This window comes from Pygoscelis adeliae, unplaced genomic scaffold (assembly GCF_000699105.1).
Source record: "Pygoscelis adeliae isolate BGI_AS28 unplaced genomic scaffold, ASM69910v1 Scaffold56, whole genome shotgun sequence".
Lineage (NCBI taxonomy): Eukaryota > Metazoa > Chordata > Aves > Sphenisciformes > Spheniscidae > Pygoscelis > Pygoscelis adeliae.
In genome coordinates, this window is record NW_008824944.1 from 1,015,037 (window position 1) to 1,036,703 (window position 21,667).

A 21,667-nucleotide genomic window follows, 5' to 3' on the forward strand; every position below is an offset into this window, starting at 1 on the left:
CGCTCTTCCTACTCAAGCTAGAACTGTCAGTCACACCGTCACTGGATCAGATTCTCCTCTTTATTAAAGCACAGTAAATCCAGGATAATCTTGATGATTTCTATAAAATTATTCAGAACTGCACCACGACAAAGGGATATCATTTTGTTTTCAGGCAAAAATACCCTTCTGTCTTCTCAGACAATTTCATAAAGAGATCAGACAGGGGTTTTTTTTGTATGCTTTCAACATCTTGAGTGACAAACAGCGTTATAGACAACAGTCTAGTGCATTTCAATTTACGTATCAGCATGGCACAACATGGCTGCACATGGTGAACTTAAAACAGCCACCAGAGTCAATGGAAAGACATCCAATGAGTTTAGGATTTCCAGTTAAAGTCATTAACACTGGGCATGGCTGACAGAAGGAAGTAGTGTGTAGATATAAACTTTTAGTGATATGTGTTACAGTTTGCACTAGAAGGGTATGGGTTTCCTGGGGAAGGAGCACGGAGGTTAGGGAAATGTTTTTGCATAAGGCTTCTCTATTAATCTTTATTTCTAACGATCCTTCACCTCATCTTTTTTAGTCATCAAAATGATGGGCATCTATTCAGCAATGTGCCTTCCATGTACAATGGAGAGAAATAGGTCTTTTTTAGGTAATTTCTATATCCCACCTCTTGAAGGGTAGGATAAATCATCTTCTGGAGGTCATCCACTGAATCCTCCATATCTAAATTTAAACTGCACAAATTGGTCACATTTGACAACCATGTGAAGTTCCTTGGATAAATATTATTTCCCTCACCCTCTCATTTCCATATTTAATTGTTTCATCTTGGACTTTTAAAATCACATGTACTGCTACAATGTATATTTCCAGGCCAGAAATTCTATCTTGGATTAAAAGCACACGTTAGGTACTACTTGCAATAGCATCTTGTCATGGTGCAGTGGAGCATAAGTTTCTCATGCTGGAGTGACAATCTAGAGCAATAACAAAGGGCTACAGGTTCCTCAATGATTTCAAAATTCCTGGACAGGAGAGTGCAAAGCAATGGCAGTCCTTTCACTCATTCTGTTGGTTTATGAATAAATGCAACACTTCTAATATGAATTTGAAGGGATTAAACTGTTTTTCTATATTCTTGGTAACTCGTGCTGAAAGCATAAATCTGACTTTGTGCTATAACAGTACGTGCTAAACTGACTGATGTGGTTTGCATTATCAGGATTGTACTAAAATGGCACTTTTTCTCTGGAATGTCTTTCTCCCTTTTTGATGTTAAATCACTGATTTTTAGAGAACTATGCAGAACATACTCTTTACTTTGGACATTTTTACATGAAAATGGCTCTGTTAAGAGTTATAGCAGATGCTTCTGAATATGATATCACAGATAGCAAAGAATCCACATGGAGGAATGATGCTATGAATGACCCCTGGGTTAAAAAAACACCAGTGGGAACTTTCACCTTATTAAATAGCATAAAATCCAAATACAAGGAAAGCTGGACTTCATTATTTCTACTGCTCAGAACGACTTTTTAGAGTCACTTATCCAACTGTTTTATCTTTATACCTCCAAACCTAGAACAGGCCCATTTTTACAAAAAATTAGCACCAAAAGCAGGATGTAAGCAGAATACATATGCTTATGGTCAACAATGGAATCTTCAAAATTGCTGTGAAATTGCTGCTTAAAGCCAGAGATATTTCTATTTGTGGGCACTGAGAGTTTTATCAGCAAAGTTCCTTTCATGCTTAAAATTAAGCTTCTTCCTAGGCCCAGAAGTCTTGCCAATGCAAAGTTGTCAGCACCCGGTTGACCCCTAAGTTCAGCTGGAATCCACATGTTCTGCCACCTGCACCTTCCCAAGCCCACTTTGGTACTTGTGCTGACAGCACGTATACCTATAGGATCTGGACCTTGCACAAAAACTTCCTGGCAATTTCATTCTTGAAAAGCATAGCTAGAGGAGAGAAGACAGTCCCTGTCTTTATACATTTCTATAAATCAAATATCGTAAATATTTATGTGAGCCTTATTTTATCACAAGTGTAGTCTGAGAGGTAACTAGCTATCATGTCTTTCTCTGCCAGAGGTCCAGATCATATGCCTGATCTGCTAGGACAGGACCCTAAAGGCCAGTTAGAATATCTATTTACACTGGCCCAGTGAATCTTGAATTCTTGTTGCATTACACAACAGCTTTAACCAGAGTACTCCCAGACACAGTCCACGCGAAGTAGACAGGATAAATTCTTACCACTCAAAAAGGATGAGCAGGACCCAGGTGTCTCATATCTTGTCTGAATGTTTTAATATCCCCCGTACAAAATGGTGGCATCAGCAACAGCATTTTACAAGAAAGAAGGGTGCCCTGCTTTTGTTTAGAGAGAAGTAATACAGTTTTTAAGATAAGAGGCCAAGTTGTGACTCCAAGCAGAAAGCAGATGGAGAAAGTTTCTACAGAAGCCTCTGACATATCTATATCAGCCTCTGACAAAGACTAACACAAGCAGCTCCTTGCTGATCAAGCTGGATGTTGCAGACCTCTGTTTCAGAAGATGCTATGCTGGTGAAATAAAATACAAGCACAGATCAATTGCTGTCTCTGAGGCCAAGTGGCAGGGACTGGCTTACATTCACACTGCTTCCTGCTAGCACCTTCTGCACCAAGATGGCCACGTCCCATACTACTACACAGTATTTGGCACTATATCTCCTCCACATCCCACCTGGTGCCCGAGTGACTAAAATACATAATAATTATTTTGTGTGGTTACTTTTCAGCTCAAAGTGTTTGGAATAATAGGAGGCAGTACTGCAGGCAATGGGAGTAAAAGGAAGCATATAATGTTGCATGTTTTGAAGTGAGCCACGAGGTTACGTTTGATAGTGCTTAGACTACACTTGGGTTAGTGTTGGAAAGAAGGCAGGCCACCAAAACAAGACAGGTATCTTCTTGCAGCTTTCTGGAGGCAGTCTCTGTCCTCCAAACTGCACAGGCACTGCATGGAGAGAGCCAGATGGAGAGGTCCAAAACACACCCAGGAGGAGGGCTAACAATTAAGCTGTGACCTGAGCACAAGATGAGTCCCGTTCTCAAGCTTGCTCCATATACCCCTGTCACTTAGCAGTACTGATGTACCTTTAGGTGACCAACCCTTCCCACTTGTGGCACAGGGAAACATTAAAGTAACTCAGCTACTTTGGAAGTCTGAAGGCTAAAAGTTAAATGCTGTGTTACAGCAGTTAAATGCCTTTGTGAATCTAGCCTTCCAGTGAGCAGCCAAGTTTCAGTTCTCAGCTTCAGCTGTTTTTTTCTGTACCTTTATTTTCAGAGAATACAGTCAGGTCTTTTTTCTCCCTCAGCAACAGCTGAAGTATCTTTCATACAAAAAATAATCAAATTTTGCTTTAACATTCTGAAATCTTGGTAGAAAAACAAACATAAAAAATATTCAGCTTAGAGTGTGAGTATTTCAGAAAGCTATGAACACGTGAAATCTGGAGATTATCACAGAAAGTTGATTTTCAACCACCTATAATTGGCTTGCTACTTCTTGCTGCTGGCAAATTCTATGAAATGTATTTTCAAAGCCCATTTCTCATTCCCATCTTAAAAAAAATATTCAGAGTTTCTCACACCTAATAATACTTTTCTGCAGACCAGTCAAAAGGCAGATATTCATTTTATTCAAAAGTATTCAAAACCTGCATTTGCTGAGGAAAGCTGTTCCTCAGCTCAGGAGTTTCAATGGTTTTTCTGTAACTAATATTTGTGGGTGGATACAGCTTGTTTTTTTTCTTTTTCTGTCTTTTAAAATACATTGCAATTGGCTCTATGCTAATAGCAGCAGAGAAATTTGCATAGACTTCAAAGTTTAGAAATAACTAGTCCTTATGTAAATCATATATTATAAATCAACCAGATCACACTGAATGACATAACTGGGGAAACTGCTATAGAGGAGTCATTAATTATATCATGCTGTCTCCCTGACTGACTAGGACATCTTCATTTTAGTATAAGCATACGTGGAATGCAGCACATCAGAAAAGTGCCTTTCTGAGCTTTGATTGAGCCTAGTAGCTGCAGGACATGTTACATTGCTGCATTTTGTAATTTTCTGACAGCTTCAGCTTTATTTAAATGTATGTTTTTGCATACATGCAAAAAAACCCCAAAAGCAAGATTGTTAAGGGCTTCATTACTGAACACTTGTTTCCCCCCTTTGGAAATTCTACATTATTTCATCTAGAAGACAGATTTTGCAATAGTGAACTTGCAAACATAAATAATTGAGGAAAGAACTTCTTTGGGTAAAAGCCATGAAATTGTACTCTCTTGTAACACCGCATTTGCAAGACTGCTTTGTTATGTATTTGACCTGTTTTTATAATCAAAAGCCTTGGCTTTGTCAGGTACAAAAACATAAATCTTTTTTCTGATACAAAAAATCAGACAAACTGATTAAACAACTGGTCACCTTTAGAAGGATCAAATGCACTGACATGCAGTTTCTCTACTTGTATTCATAGGAGATTTCTTACCAAAGTAGCTGGTATATGTTGTCTGGTAATAAAGTAGGGGTATTCTTCCAAAGTAATATTGAATGTACCTAAATTCACAGCATAAAGCCGTACTTAGGTCCAGATCCTATCATTTCTTGGCATATAATAAAATCTGTCAAATATGAGCAAAATGAATCAAAACTGAGTGCCACCCCAGAGACCACAACAGGGGACAGAACTCCTTCCTACATTTCTTATGCACCCAAAGGAACTGACCCCATTTGGAATCACACGGAGTCACTCCTTGGGGGGGAAGACCTTGGGGGGAAACTGCTGTGGGGAACCAGTTGATTCCTAGCCAACTGGCCCATGAAGTAGATATGCTTTTAAAATGCCTCTACACTAGAACAACCCATAGTCTGGGAAGGAGAAGAGGATTGCTTTTTATATCTCACAAGCTTTACGAATGCATTAACAACTAGACTGCTGGATAAACCGTGGAAACTTCTACTTCCTTCCCATTTGGTGTTCAAGGCAAGGTACCAAATGCTTTGCTTTATACAAAAGGGTGAGGTATATTCCTGCAATCCCATGTAAATGGTACATAATTGGAGACAGTTTTGAAATGAATCCCTGTCTTTAGCACTTGTGTGTTGGTTAAATCATTCAGCTCCCCTGAATTAAATCATTCAGCAAGCTGATGTTGTGTGTCCTGCGCAGGCATGATGCACGGTCTGAGAAACTGGGGCACTGACATCCTTAAGTCACTTTTTGGATCTCTGTGCAGTCCATCTACAACTTAGATGGAAAAATGAGCTATGTTTCCCAAGCATAACTTTGTTCAAAGCCTAATTATCTCAAGAGTTTCAAATAGGACTAGGGCAATAATAATCAAATGCTTATGTATGTGGCCAGGTCAGAGTTTGATCCTGAATACATTGGCATGTCTCGACCAACTCCAAGAGAAATGCAAACTCCATTAAGAGTAGCAGTCCCCCCTCATTCTTCCACCAAAAAGTTAATATATCTGTGGACAACTCCTTTGCCCAATTCTAGCGCTTCCTGTCCAAAAAACTCCACAGTATAATTCTAGTATTTCTATCCAAAATTTTATTTACAGTCAAATGGGATATAAAGATTAGAAGTTCATGCTTGTGATTTCAGAAGAGAAGGAAGAAGAAAACCTTTAGTTAAGAATTTCTGATTGTTGCATTCAACCTGCTAGAACTGAGGAAACTTTTCCTGAACACAAAAACATCATTTCTGATCTCATGAAATGGGTGTAAACCAATTGTAACAGTGATGTAACTGGGCTCAGACTGAGATGTACAGGACCTTTTTTCTTTCCTTTCATCTTTAATTAACTTCAGTACAAAGTCTAAACTTCAGTCCTATCACTCACTACTTTTTGTCATATATCTCTGACACTATCTTCTCAACATGTTACAATTACTCCCTATTGATTTTTATTGTCGTTGTTTGTTTCTAATACTGGGGAAAGCAGGTTAAAGCTTAGCTGGCCATGATGTTTTTCTTCCTTTTGCTCTTTCTTTTCTTCAAACAAGATTTGGTCACTGTTGGATCTAAGTGATTCCTTTTTCTCCTTGTCCATATTTTGGCTATTTTCATGAGCACCGTGTTACTGCTGATTTCATTTAATAATCTAGATATGAAGCAAGTTCTTTTCAGCAGATTGCAGCTGAAAATATGTCTGCGTGTACCTAATTAGAACTACATAGAAATATTCATAAGATATTTGAATGCTTTATTGAAATAATTGTTATTGTTTCGGTCTGGCTCTTAGATGCTAAGATCTCAGTTCACTGCTTTTATAGCACAATCTGATACAAAAATGGAAATACTGCGTCAGCCATACTCAGTTGGGAATTTATGTTGTAGAAGGTCAATTTGAGAATACTTGCTTATATCAACCAAAAGTCTAGTCTAATACTAACCTCCTAAAGATAAAAATAGCTCTCTTTTTAACAAGTCATCCCAGATGACTGAAAGGTAGAAGACCTGGTTTGAGTACTACAGCTTTGTACTAGTGCCTTTGACTTTGTGCTTGAATTATACCAAAATAAGAGTAAAACACTACAGTCAGTTAAACAGCTGCAAGATTGCCACAATTCTGGGATAGTATATCTCGAGAATATGATGAGATAAAATGTGGTAAATTTAATTTTAATATTTTCATATCCAATAAAATATTTTTCTAGAAAATATATAATTTATAGTTCAATATGCCCATCAAACTATTAGAAACAATTTTAGGGCAATATAGTTGAACCCTAGAAAAGTTTTATAATGTAAAAAAGAAATTGCACATTCACTATCTGATACAAACTGTGCAGCATTAAGCACTTACCCCACTACAACTCAGAGGAACTACCTTATTTTTTTCTAAAGGAAGAGGAATATTTAGCCATTCTTCTTGTCCAACTGAGATGTCCTTTTCTATTATCTATGATTTTGAAATCATGAGAAATATGGCAACTGGATTTCTTTCTAACACCTATTAAAATTTGAGGCATTTTTCATACTTATTTCATCATCTCAGTATGTCTATAGTTGTGTTCTGGTATGTGTATAGTTCTGGAAGGTGGACAAATATTGCTCCTCCATGTTACAGATGAAAAAATGAAACACCACAAGCAATTTTTAAAGGTATTTAGATGGATAAAACCCTAAAAGTTATGCACCAGAATTTTTCAACACTGCTTATAAGTATCGCTCTCATCTGTGATTTGCCTAAGTTATCGTAACATGTAATACTGAAACTGGCTATAGGGAAATAAGGACTGCAAGTCTCTAAGTGATTACATCAGGAGGTTGTACATCAAATAACAAATCATTGTTGGAGAGATGAATAAAAAAATTTCACAGGTTCCATACAGAAGTCAAGGGCAAAAAAATACAAGGACAAAATGTTCAGATGTTTACTTGGGTAAGACTAAACCTCTATTTACAGAGGAAAAGAATAGTTTCTTCTATTTTTAGGAAACTAGGAAAATTACTTATCAGATTATCTGAATACAGAAAATCCAAATTTAGAAAACCACTTGAAACGCTGCAGTAATGAGGATATTTTGTGTAAAGCTATTTTTTTAATCTCTTGAATCACTTCTGAGTGATGTTTTAAAGCAAGTTCTTTTTGCAATTTAAGTTTTTACAAAATAAAATGTTTGAAAGCTGAGGTGTAAATATTAAAATCTTCTTCTTAAATCCCATTTTACCTGTCAGAGGCATAATCAATTTCAAACAAACTGGGTGAAAAACTGTTGTTTTGATTATAAATATGATTAATCCGAGAATTTCTTAGACTGAAAATAGTGCAAGCTGAGAAAATACTCCAGGATATGGGGGTTTACATCCCATGAGATATTACTGAGCTGAAACATCTGCCCTGCAAATTTTCTGGAAAAATATTTATCTTTCTCATCTGTTGGTAGAGTAAGCCCACATTAAATAGAATTTGAGGTATGAATTCCATCTGTTATTTTCCCAGCATTTCAAGGGCAAAGTTAAGGTGAAAAAACTTTGAAATAATTTCTTCCTTCCCCAGGAGGAAGGAGAGGAGAAGTTTTCTGTTACATAGATATAAGGAAGGAATCTCACAGCTGTTAGGCTTTTCAAGTCCCACCATCTCTTCTAGAACATAAACTTTAAGATACTCTCTCAATAAAAAGTAGTCCCTCTGCTTTCTTCCCAGAGGAAAAAACCCACTGCATCTCACTTGAAAGGGAGTGTGCGCCTTTCTTCCAGCCTCATGTAGAAATGTCTATGGCTTCCACCAGATAAGAGGGCCTTGGTTTAAGAGGAAAGCATGTGCTAAATATGCCAGGGCTGAAAATAGAATAGGACATGACTGTAAGCAACAGGGTCAGAAAACCCCCTGAAACTGGCTACTTCAAATAACTTGGGGAGCAAAAAGAAAATCCATAATTCCGGCATTTTAGAAGATGTCCTTAGTATGATTTGCTCGACTAGACACAGATATCAAAATCTGACCTACGCTCCCTCACAAAACAGATTCACTTCAACCTAAAAACAGGCATCTAAAATAGATTCCTATTACTCTCTCTTGCGGTGCTATAATGACTAGTCCATGTGCAAATATCTTCATGCGTGTGTTTAAAGTTAAGCAAAAAGAATCCACTGTTTTTTCCAACTAGAAAAGCAGGAGGATGTCACTGTGCAGTGATGTGCAGTTGCCTTCTAGAACAGTCAGAAGAAAAGCCAAGTTGGAAGAGGCATTAAGAAAGAACGGTGAGGAAAAAATGCCAGACTAGGCTCTGCATAATCAAGCAAAAGTGGCTTTGTGCTCACTGGGAGGAAAAAAAATGTTGCAGAGAAGTAGGTTAAGTATTGCCCAGGTACAAATCGGAAATAGAAGGGGAGGTCCTTGATAATCTGAAAATCAAATCCCCAGATAAACAGGAGGGAAAATGCTGAGAAAGGGTTAAGATAGAAAAAGAGAAGAACTACCACAGCAGGACACAATGATCAAATCGAGCAGTTAGACATGCTGTACAGCAGTATCTGGATAAGAAAATGATGTGAAGAATGGTCAAAGTCAGTCCAACTTACAACACCCAAGAAGCTTGAAATACAGACTACATACCTGAGAGCAGTCTTGCTGACTGCCTATCTATGATTCACAGTGCAAAACAGAAAAGCACCTGAGAAGAAAATCAGTTCTCTCAAATATAGAGAGAGAGAGCAGCAAAACTGTTCTGATCACTCGTAAGTACTCACAAGTACTCACAAGTAAATCTTGTTCGCTGTTCACTGACCTATGAATTGTTATTACTGACTTAAAAAGGGCATGAAGCTCAGAATGGTGGCGGGGGCTGTGGGATGTCTTAGTTGTGTGGTGTCAGCAAGAACACACTAGCCGTGATGAGAAAGAAATAAATGCATGCATAATATTGGCAGTCTTGGTCAATGATAAGTTATGCAATAATTTGAGGTGACAAGTGACAACAGATTGACCCAACATGTTCCAGCTCCTTCCTGCTCTAAGAAACATGGATGGAGTCATGATGCAAAAGACACTTCAAAGTTTATTGTAAGGTGATCACTATCTGAATTTGTTGACAACGGCAATCTCCTAGACACAGCAAGTGAGGATATGCAGATTCCTTACAGGTGCCTTCCCACATGACTGATGAATTGTCTGGGCTGCATATCGGCAGTGACTAAAGGGTAGGGACTGGATGGACTAGTACTAAAAGGAGGGGATTCTACTAGAGAGAGAAATAAAATTGTAGGGATAACGAAGCAGGCAACTCCAAGGTTGATCGCTTTGTCTACTTGATAAGCTTCATCATATTCCTACACTGAACATTTTTCAAGTGAGTTCAAAGGGTAAAATCCCATAAATAGCCCTGGGCTATTTGGAAAAAAAGCGAAGGAATCTCCATAGAAACAAAACATGATTTTTCAATTTGCCCATATTCTTGGTCCTTCTCCATGAAATTCAAAAGGCCAAATAACAAAGAGTGCTGGGTTTTGAAATGAAACGGTAAATCTGATTGTTAGCAATAAGCTGGTCACACCTTGTCAGAGACAAGATGGGTACAAAAATGCAGTCATCACTTCAGCAAAGAATGCCAAGCATGCTTTAAAGACTATTTGCTGAAGACCCTCCAGCCCAGTAGAAAGCAAGATATTGGTTATATGGGACAAAACAGTAGACAATGCTTTGCTTATGCTCCTGTTTCATTTCATGATGTGAATGAAGCACAAGATGGAGCACAATAGACAGGACAGTAAAACAAAGTCTGTGTGGATCATACACAAGTACAGAGATCGAAAGGGAACATCTTAAACTATTTTCCTGACTTCTAAAGTGAAGAAGGGTGTCAGACCTTTAAGGTATCCTCGCAAGGATCTAGTCAGATACATTGCTGGGTTCTAATAATCAGCCACAGGATCCTCAATACAATACACAATGTCTTGGTAATATATTCAGGGTAGCACGGAAGCAGAGGGATGCTTTATAAATAGCTCACCATCTATTTATAGGATCCATAAATGCCCACTGCATTATGTGGGCCCAAATCATGTGAGATCACCTTATAGCTCCATGTTAACATTTCCTCTTTTATGGTCTTTCAAATGCTCTTGTTACATTTTCACAAAGCTACTTGTAAATATAAATACCATATATAAAATATTTAACAGATGCTCAAGTGCACCTTGGGATGATGACTATGGTCTGGAATGACCTGTTTATGGGATGTGTGCCCACATTTCTGCTGAGTGTTGCACTTGCAGATTTTGGAACTGCATAGTAGAAAGTAAATTTGCATCTTCATCCCATCACTTAAGCATTATTTTACTTTTTTTTGTTTTCTTTTAAATCCCTTCCTAATAACTCCTTTCCTATAGACACAAAATGTAACAACAGAGGGGTCCTCACTGGTGTCTGCATGTCCTACTTCCAAGTCACTATAAGAGAAACATAGGAAGGTGATTAAATTGAGAGTAGTTAGGGGAATTAATGTCTCTACAGTAAGAACAGGGATTCTTCTCAGCGTTTTGTCTCTGAGTTGTGCGCTAAAAAAACCCATGGTCCAAAGTACCAGCACTGGGTGAGTACATGGTATAAAGTCAAATATATAATTTCCCTCAGAATGTTTTATTGGATCGTATTAAAACAAACTAGTCCTGTGTAAATGATCCAGCTTTCTTCCTCCACACTCATGTCCACCTAGACATATAAAAACTAAAATAATGTACATATATAGTAAACTTAGATGTATTGCCTTGTTCCCTGATAGTTAACAGAAGGGTGAACTGCAGGAGGAAAATGCCTCTATCATACCTAGTATTATAAAATTATAGCTTAGGTACTATAATTTTTGGAAAATATTCTAATGGAAAGTAAGGACATTGTAGCATTGGTTTGAACTAAGCAAATACCCAACGAAAGAAAATTTGTTGAGTTTAAACTGGCTATTTGTTCACACTTGCAGGAAGCAGATCAAAACCTACACTGTAAAAATAAATCTGACAATCAGATTTGTTTTTTCCTTTTATGTAGAGATAGACTAAATGTGACATTTACTATTAAATCTTCATTTAATCTACTGCGAATTTTAGGTTGATGTACAAAACAGAAGTAGAGTCTACAAGCACATGAAAACATGCCTTTTAGTATTTTGTTCCTCATAAATTCTCAGCAGGTAAGCTGTTGTTTAAATTTTTTTTCTTTATCCAAAACTGAGCAAGAAAATGCATTCTGTGTTGGACTGACTAGGACCTAAAAGGCAGCAGATCTATAAATATGAAAATCAAAAGAAGATATTAAACTGGGAAAAAAATATAGCCTAAGATTATTTGCTTTTGCTCAGACATTTTGCCATAGTAATTTAAAACCCAACAATTTCAATTATCACTACAAACTACTGTAATTGTCTTGATTTACAGTTCTCACCTTCTCAAGTGCAGAAATCACTCATTTATGTCTTATGGTTTAGATCCATCAACAGCCCTTGAAAGCACTGATCCTATATCATCCTCAGAGGGATGGAAGAGCTCTGCAGTATGCACTGAAGCCCCTGTCCCAGATGCACACTTACCAGCCGTTGGCTAAGATCAAGTGCATCATCTTTTTTATCACTTTAATATCTGATACATCCTCAGCTTGAAGTTTTTATATTAAATGGATTTGAAGGGCACGGGAAGGGGTAACTGCTTCCTCCATCCACCCCATGCATCAACCCAAAACTGCAGTGCTTCCAGGTACCGTGGCCACATCGTGACTGCATGTCAGGATGTGATATCTGCACATAAAGCCACCCCGTGTGCTTTGGTCTTTTTTCAGGTGGAATCTGGATCTGTGGTGCTTCCACAGATCTTCTGGTGATGCAATCAATGGCCACACCACCACCCACTCCGCTGAGCCTATGTACTCCACAGGGCTGATGCAGCCACTGCAGCTATGCTCTTCACGGAGGACTCCTGAAGTCTCGGGTCAGAGACACAGTGTATATGGGGAAGGCTTGTAATTGTGACCACCCTTGTCCCTGCTGGTGTCACTCTTCCCAACAGACTTTCACAGACTTTCCAAAATAAGTTAGAACAGACTTAATTGTGCTGTGGACTGAACTGGTCCTGAATACACCTGCAGCCAGACCAGGGCAAGGATTTTTGTCTTTGTCCCCCAGCACGCCAAGTTCTCCTTTAACAAAGTGAAAGATCTTCTATAACTTGTTAAATAAGATGTCAGTCCTTGCTAGATGGCAAAACCCCCATTCATGTTGAACCTGAAACGACCACACAGATTGGACTGAATGACAATTTGACCCATGTCTCTAAGTGGCAAATGACTGAATTTACTGCCAGCTAAGTCAGAGAATCCAGTAAAAGTAAAATACAGCACTGTATAATGGCTACCTGGCAGTAAATTTGTATTTAAGCTATTTCATTGCCATTTGTCTTTATCTGATTAAGCCACCTGATTTATAAAACATGCTGGAATACAATTTATATACAGCAATATAATCCACCTCGTGGTCTGGTTTCCAGAACCACAAGGATAAACATGGTCAAACCATAAAGGCACTCTCAATGCCAGATATCCATTTATAATGCCTGCTGAAAGATGTCTCATCGTTACCATCTCCGGTATAGATGAACTGTCAGCTACACTACCACAACCTCTTTCCAAACCTTTTAAAAGTAAGGAAAGTCTCAGTTATGTCCAAAACACTAAGGTATTTTGCAAGTTGGGAGGGATTTCCTCATCAGTGCAGTAATACCTTTCACCTTCAGTGAAGAAGGCAACAGGGATATCACTGTGGAGTTAGCACTACTGTAAACCTTTGGCAGAGAGGCCAAACTTTCCAGTGTCTATGAGAAATGCCACAAACTTGATAGTGTCCTGTGTATCTAAAGGTGGATGTTGGAACAGATTCTGAACCTGACAACTTTGGTCCAGGCACCACAAACCATCGTAAAAAAAGTACAATTTCACTGTCCCTGTCCATTCAGCAAAGAGTACATTGTTTCCGACAGTATCTCTAGAAATAAATGTCTGAAGTAGAATACTAGTTCTTAAAAATCTATGTCTTATAAGGCTGCTGAAACATTTCTAATGAAAAATTAGAAGATAGAAGATACCTGGTTTTCTTTCTTAAACAGCAGCGGGGTGAATGGAATAGATGCTGCACCAACTACCAGGGTTCAAGTTTTTATTTACATGGGCAAGTGCAGTGAGGTTCAAAGCTGTGCAAGGTCTCCTGGACATTCCGTCCACTGCCTGGATTTAAAGGATTGCTTCCAGAACCACTGATGAGGAAATCCCTCCCAACTTGCAAAATACCTTAGTGTTTTGGACATAACTGAGACTTTCCTTACTTTTAAAAGGTTTGGAAAGAGGTTGTGGTAGTGTAGCTGACAGTTCATCTATACCGGAGATGGTAACGATGAGACATCTTTCAGCAGGCATTATAAATCTGCCTGGATTTAAAGGATTGCTTCCAGAGCAAGAGAAGAATAAATTTGCTTATGCTTACTTGATTTTCTGAGTCTCTACATAAGATACTTTAAACATAACAGCCAATTAAAGCCAACAGTAACTGGATTCTGCAGCACAAGTATCTCTGGCCCAAGAAGCAAACTGGGATCACCTGCTGATTCACCATGTCACTAAAATGCCATTTGATGGATGGCCTCAAAATTAATTATTGAGGTCAGTTTCAACTGGGTACATCCAGTTTGCTCCTCTCTTATCAAAAGATGGTTTTCCAATTCACAGAGAAAAATCATGATATAAAAGTAGTCTTTTTTCACTGTCATTGCTTATTTTACATCTAATTTTGCCACCACCACTCTGCACCTCAATCCGCAGTCCCACAAACCTATACCACGAACAGCCCACAGACAAATAATCAGATAAAATAAGCCGAGATCTGTCAAAAGTTTTTTTGATGGACATTGTTCTATTGTCTCGATGGACCTTAAATAAGTGAAATTAAAAAAGAAACAGGATAAAGGAAAAGACATGTGAACTTCAACAGTTTTCAGAGCTTATAAAACAATACTTCTAATGTGAAGTTTTCTATGCTAGCAAACTTTCCAGAATAAAGAGCATAGGTAAGGAATGGTTGCTATTAGATGAAAGGCTAAACTTTCTTGCTGACTTAGTCTAGCAAGTGTAAAATTGGTTTCTAGTCACAGAATCATAGAATCATTTAGTTTGGAAAAGACCCTTAAGATCATGGAGTCCAACGGTAAACCTAACACTAAGTCCACCACTAAACCATGTCCCTAAGTGCCACGTCTACATGTCTTTTAAATGCCTCCAGGGATGGTGACTCAACCACTTCCCTGGGCAGCCTCTTCCAATGTTTAACCACTCTTTCAGTAGAGAAATTTTTCCCCACGTCCAACTAAACCTCCCCTGGCACAACTTGAGGCTGTTTCCTCTTGTCCTATCGTTTGTTACTTGGGAGAAGAGACCAACACCCACCTCGCTACAACCTCCTTTCAGGTAGTTGTAGAGAGCAATAAGGTCTTCCCTTAGTCCATAGGAAACCTTTCCCTCATTTTGCAGCATCCCTCCCCATCTTTCTGAGTGTCTCCCATCTCTCTGTTCCCCCAGTGCCAGAAGCCTTTGGCCCTGAGCATGCTCAGATGCTTTTGTGCAACCAGAGCAGCCAGAATGGAGGAACACAACATAAAATGCCCAGGAAAAAGTCAAAAGCAAAAAACACTGTGTCATCTGCCACAGAACTTTACAGGTGTTTATCATGGGGGCTGGTCCTTAGGTCACAAAAATAGCCTGAAAATGTTCAGCACTTGAAGCAACTTTCATAAGTGGGATAGTCTGAACAGTGGTTATGTTGGCCATGCTCCAGAACTCTTTGTTCACTGTGGATATGGTCCTGTGGTTCACAGCAGGTGAATGGACTGTTCTTACCATCAATTTTGAGCTAGGTAGATGTGGATTTAATCTCACTTAACTGTATAAATCTACAATTTAGGCATCAATATCTGATGTAGTTATTTGGAACCCTTTTAGAGATAATGGAGAGAAACAAACACAGGGCTTAGTCAATCTTAGATTTAAGTAAGAATATGTGTCTCAGATTTTAGTTAGGAAAATCAGGAAATTATTATAAAACACACAAATGAAAAAGCTTGGAGTTGTTCTAATGTTGACACCAAACTCTCTATATATTTGCCTTCACTTTTCATGTATTATTCTTTGCTGTCTTGGTCAGTGGGTTGTTGACTATCCTCCCACCTCAGAAACACATTTCACCCAGACTTTGTTCCTTTTCTCCTTGTGTAGGAGAACATCTCAACTTTCAAGGAGGGTAGCAAATGGAGTTGTGGGGGTGGCTGATTTTTTTCTTAATATAGAAAGGTCAGTTTTTAGTAACAAGATTAGGATATGTCAGGTGGCCCAGACCTGCCCTTCGCTACGTGCCAAAACACCACAGTTGATCCTGCTGTTCTTCTGTCTGTTGGCCACAACTGCATGTATAAAACCCAAAGACAGCTTTGGCAAATAACACTGGAATAACAAAGCACAAAATAATGCTTCAGAAATATTTCCTGGTACAAAATGACTCCTGGAAGTGGATTCCTACTATAATCAGCCCTTTACAACCCATATTCCCATTTCCCCTTCTACCCACCACACTTTTGACCGGCTGCATGAACACACTTACAAAATGGTGATTTGCTGCTGCTAGAGATTGGACACAAAGAACTGCTGGGCACTTATTATGATAAGGTGTCCTGGTTTCGGCAGGGATAGAAATGTTAAAGTTCTATCTATCTATCCCTATCTAAAGGCAGGGAAAAGTTAAAGAAATAAAAAAAAAATATGACTTGACAAAGAGAAACACATTGAGCCAAGACTGAAATCTTGAAGCACAGAAAGCAGCCTCTCCCCCTCTCTCTCTCTCAAACCCTACAATTGTCAAGGGCACTGAAAGACAACCTGAACCAGAAATAATTTCACTATAGCTGAATTTCTTCATTCAGAGGAAAAGCATTAACAAACTCCTTTATATATTATCTCTACAATTTAGATGTATATATTCCCTCTGTAGTAGTTGAAAATGTGCAAATTTTAACACTATTACTTATGAACATAGGTGCACAAGAGAGAAAAGAGATTTCTTTAATCTTCTGTTTTTTAACATAATGATCTTGCTATATTATCATTTAATGGCTAATCACATGATACTGAACTAGCAAGTAAACCCCTTATGCACTGCATTTTGTTTATTTTTTGAATGTCTGATTAGTAAGTAGCAACTAGAGATGGTTATTACAGGAAGCTAGTATGTTACTTACTCATCTAATATGCTGACTTTTTATGTCTCTCTCTCTCTTAGGAAAAGTTTTTAAATAAGAATAATATTTGCAGGAGAAAAGTCCACACCATGGACTAAATAACACTTGTCTATCTCACTAAGAGTACAGTCATTGTCTTGCAGAAGGCTGTTTTTTTTTTCATGCATTACATTTATTATCTTTTATGTTCTGTGAATTATATGGTTTTATTTTTCTTTTATTTAAAAATAATGTAAAAATACAGTATACAAGACAAAAAAGAGGCCGTGGAGATGAAGCTTTCATAGATATGGTGGAATACAATGAGGATCAGATCAAACTCTGCAGACTGGTTTTACTTACTACTCCCATCCAAAACAAAAAAGTTAATTTTACTCCCTTTATTTGATTAATTGGAATCTAAATCTCTCATCAACTTTTTATGAAACCTGAGTTCCACTGAGTTGTGATTTTTCCCTCAATACAATTATTATTTAAGATTCTTGTCCTGACCAAGACTGTTTGCACTGTACTATGTACTATACAAGCACAGAATTAGATGCTTCCAAGTTCTAAAATGACAGACATGATCCTGCATTTAAAATGTGAATTCTGCCCATTTTTACGTATTATTTTTCAGACAATAACATTATAAAGACAACCAGTTACTCATTGAACCAGAGTCTTCAAATCTGTATAATTTGACAAAATGTGGGGCTTGGTCCACAAGACAAATTAAACCTGAATTAATTACAACTTTTTATTGGTCACAAATTTGCCAAATAGATCTGATTCAGAATCAAGAGAATCAAGGATATAATAGGGAAACAACGTAATTTTGATTGCTCAGTGAATGTTGGTGTCATTTCATAGAAGATTGAGCTTTCCTAACAGATTTCTATAGCAAAGCCCTTGCTGTTGTATCTTAAGTCCCAATGAAGTACTTATTAACTTTTTGTAGGTCCCAATTAAGTTACTTGCTTTAGTATGAACAGTAACCTTAGAGTCTACTTCTAGAGATAGTGAAAAAAAATTTTTAGGCCACTCAAGAAGAGCAGGAAAACCATTTGAACATTGATTTGTTTGAATGAAATTTAGAGAAATTTCAATCTGAAAATCTTCAGAGATTTCAAGACATGTTTTCTGTACTCAGAATGATTTGAGGTCACAAACTATTCTGAATGGAAGAATGAAAACATTTGCTTGCTTGCTTTTTGTGGGAAAATGACAGCATGTGAAGTATAATAAATGAAAATTTTCTTGAATGCTTATTCTGATTCCCTACTCACTTATGAACACAAAAGAAAAGTGAAGATGGAGCTGCAGACATCAAAATCGAGTGCAATCTATTCTGGGAACCATTTATAGTGTAAGTAAAAGTGTAATTAAATAATGACTTTATCAGCAGGATCCCATGATAAGAATCAATAGTCAGGCCACTGATCTTGCATTAATTTGCCCTTACATCATCACTAAATCTTGTCACAGTCACACTTTCGTGACACCCTGAATTAACCTTGACTATAACCTTGGCTTTAAAATAGAAGGTTTTTTTTTCTTCCCCTCTCCAAAGACTTCAATGGCTGCTTTCTAGGATTAATCATATTCAGCAGAATTCACATATACAAAACATGATCTTTAATTCTAAAAGGTGTAACAGGTGTAACACTCCTTGCCCAAAAATGTTTTCCACAACATAATGACAACAGTTACATGTTTAACTTATCTGAGCCTTTGCTGAAAAACAATTTCCTTTTACTTTAAGCTTTGCATATTCCTTGGAAGTAAATACTGCATTTTGATCTTAGTCATAAATCATTATTTGTAAGGTTTTGGGTCTACTGTTGATGTGTATCTTTTTTTTTTTTTTTGTCATGTGCAAAGAACCTTCTGATCTTCTGCAAGTCGGCGATCAGCACCTGCAATACATTTTCATTTTGCCTGGATTGTATTTGCTGGCTGAGACTTTGTGCTCCTGCAAATACAAAAGGCTTCCTGCTCTTTACATCTCTTTACAGATTTACTAAAAAATGAATTGCTTCAGAAAATTTTGTGGATACAATTTTACAGCTTTAAAACTGTATGAATGCAAACATAAAGAAGCTCCCTGTCCAGAATGATAGATTGGGATTTATGGAGAGACAGCATTTTAACTTTGGGGTTTGTTAAGAAATGAGAAGCTGCAATGAATCTTTACTCTTCTGGAAATAAAAAACGTGCTCTTTCAATCCTGTCTAAAGATTTCATATTATGTAATTTCTTCTCTGGTGATACTTCATTAAATTGCACAGAAAACTCATTATCTTCCCTCTCTGAAAAAGTCAATACAATAACTGGATCTTTTTATGAAAAAAATCAGTTTCAGATTCTTTGCTTTCCTGGAGGCTTAGAAGCACCCTGGCCTTTGGAGCTCAGTATGTCCTCGCCTTCTTCTCGGTCTGAGGTCCATGAAGGGCCCCGTCCTACATATTGCAGCCCACCTTGATCCTGGTGCCCGACGTGGCCGGGTTGCTTTCAGCAAGATACTGGATTGTTTTCTGCCTTTGACTAGGAAATGGGATAGCCAGCTGTTTACCTAAAAGGTGCCTTAGTTTTCAGAGTCAGCATGGGTCCCTGAAGCTCAGCGTTCAGACTGTAAAGACAGCCCCAACAGAGCAGAGAGAAAGGGAGATCCAAGAGCTTGGTATCGTTTGCTGTTTTACGTTCCTGTATCTATGTGTTGTGAAACATGGAAGCGCAAAACTTGTTGACATAATTTTTCACATCATAACATCCATAGCAAGGAACTCAGTTTTGAGGAGTGAAATGAAGTTTAATATCTTGTATGTTTAGGCTTCCTTCATGATTTTTTTTCATAGCAGTTATATCTTGTAATATGTCGCGCTACTCTTTCAGGCAGTTTGGAAGTATAAATACCAGTATAAATAAATAAAAGAACAGCACTTATTAAGAGACTCAAACTTGGTGATACTTGGGTATTGGTAGCCATGACCACTCCAGGGTGCACTGCTGTGTTGACATCCAGCACCCACAGTATCACACACAAGCCAATGTCATAATAACCATAAAACTCCAGCCTGTTTTCTTTTGTGGAGTTTCCCAATACTCATTAATCATTTCATTTTCTAAATTTAAAACTGCAAAACTAAGCAAATAGGAATTCAGCTGGCCAGGGTCTACTGAATACTCCAAATGACACAGAGTCCTAAGGGCATATGAACAAGTTTTTGAAAGGCTATGTTTCATCCAGCATAATTTAAATTTTTAATACAATCTTCTAATTAGTAGTACTATATTCCTTGTTAACCATTTGTTTTGCTTTCCTGTATTCAAGGACACTCAGACACAAGAGGAGGCAACAGCTCAACAAGAAACTCATACAAAATACACAACATTCTTCTTCTAAATCTGTTTCTAGAAAAGTCACTGCCATACAGATCTGCACTTATTTCTGTCTTAATCTTCATGCATATGGGTTAATGCCTGGTTTTGTATGACCAAAGAAAAGATTTATCCTTATTACCTAACCGAAAAATGTTTCTATAAAATTCAGTTTTAAAGTTTTAATAAAAGCATGATAGTGAGTAGTAAAGCTTAATCTACTCTACAGTATTAATTTACATCCATATAAAAAACTGAGAGAGCTGTTGGGAGAGTTTGAGCTCACAAGTCAGCATTACATATACTTTGTCCATTTTCTTATTGCCAAACATCCAAACATAAAATGTCCATTTTCCAGCACTCTCAGTACTTAGCTGATGTTAGCTTCTTGTATTAGCCCAGAGAGGGCAACTAAACAAAGCAAAACCAAGTAACATTGACATAATGTTGATAAGCTAATGCCTGCCATTTCATCTTCACAGAGTCAAGGTATCCAGTAGCATCAAGGAGAAGCAAGCAAGAACAAAATAGATTTATTGCCACTAGTGAGTGACCACAAGAGTGTTCCAAAAGGTGCATCGTATCCCACTTTCTTTTTGTTGGGGGGGGTCTACTTGTACACAGGATGAGCTAAGAGTTAAAGAAAAAAATATTCCATGTTCCGTACTGGTAAACTAACTACATTTTTTTCCTGGAAGCTGATGAGACAAAGCTAATATCTGCTTGTCCTTTATCACATAATACACTTATTATAAAACCACTATTCAAATTACAGTCACATCTTATTAGACAACAGATGATCTTATCTAAATTGGTTGGTTAATTCAGGTTCACAATTTCTTGTTAATAAAGTCACAACAATGAATCAAGCCCTCCTAGAACTCTTCATGAAGCCAGCCATGTCTTGCAGTTAATGACTGCTATTCAGCAAGAAGCAACAAACTTATGGAAAGGCCACTTGTATAAAATGTGTTACTGCAGTTCCTTATGAATCTTCGTTATTGTCACCTGTAAGTGCATTTCTTCTATCACTGACAGGTGCCAGAGCCTGTTTTCCCATTGTGATGTATACACTAACTCCGTGAAAAGTAAATGAAGATAATCATAATAGAAAAATCTATGAAACTGACATGACTAATTTTGTAGAAAAGATTTATTCTCCCAAATGAGATTTCATGTCAAACAAGCTTTTCTAAACATATAACAATTCTTCTGTTATAAACTTTCAGCTAGTAAAATATTTTTTAAAAGATGAACAGCAGAAACCTGACTACAAGAACTTTCCGATTATCATCAATTATTATCGAGTGCACGCTCAGTAAGTTTGCAGATGACACCAAGTTGGGCGGCAGTGTTGATCTGCTGGAGGGCAGGAAGGCTCTGCAGAGGGACCTGCACAGGCTGGATCGATGGGCTGAGGCCAACTGTATGAGATTCAACAAGGCCAAGTGCCGGGTCCTGCACTTGGGCCACAAC

At 37.8% G+C, this 21,667-nt stretch overlaps 1 protein-coding gene across 1 annotated transcript in view; it reads right to left on the reverse strand.

The window, feature by feature from the left end:
• The window catches only part of GPC6 (glypican 6), a 561,851-nt gene that overhangs the window by 222,546 nt on the left and 317,638 nt on the right, over window positions 1-21,667 (reverse strand). The window lies entirely within an intron of this gene.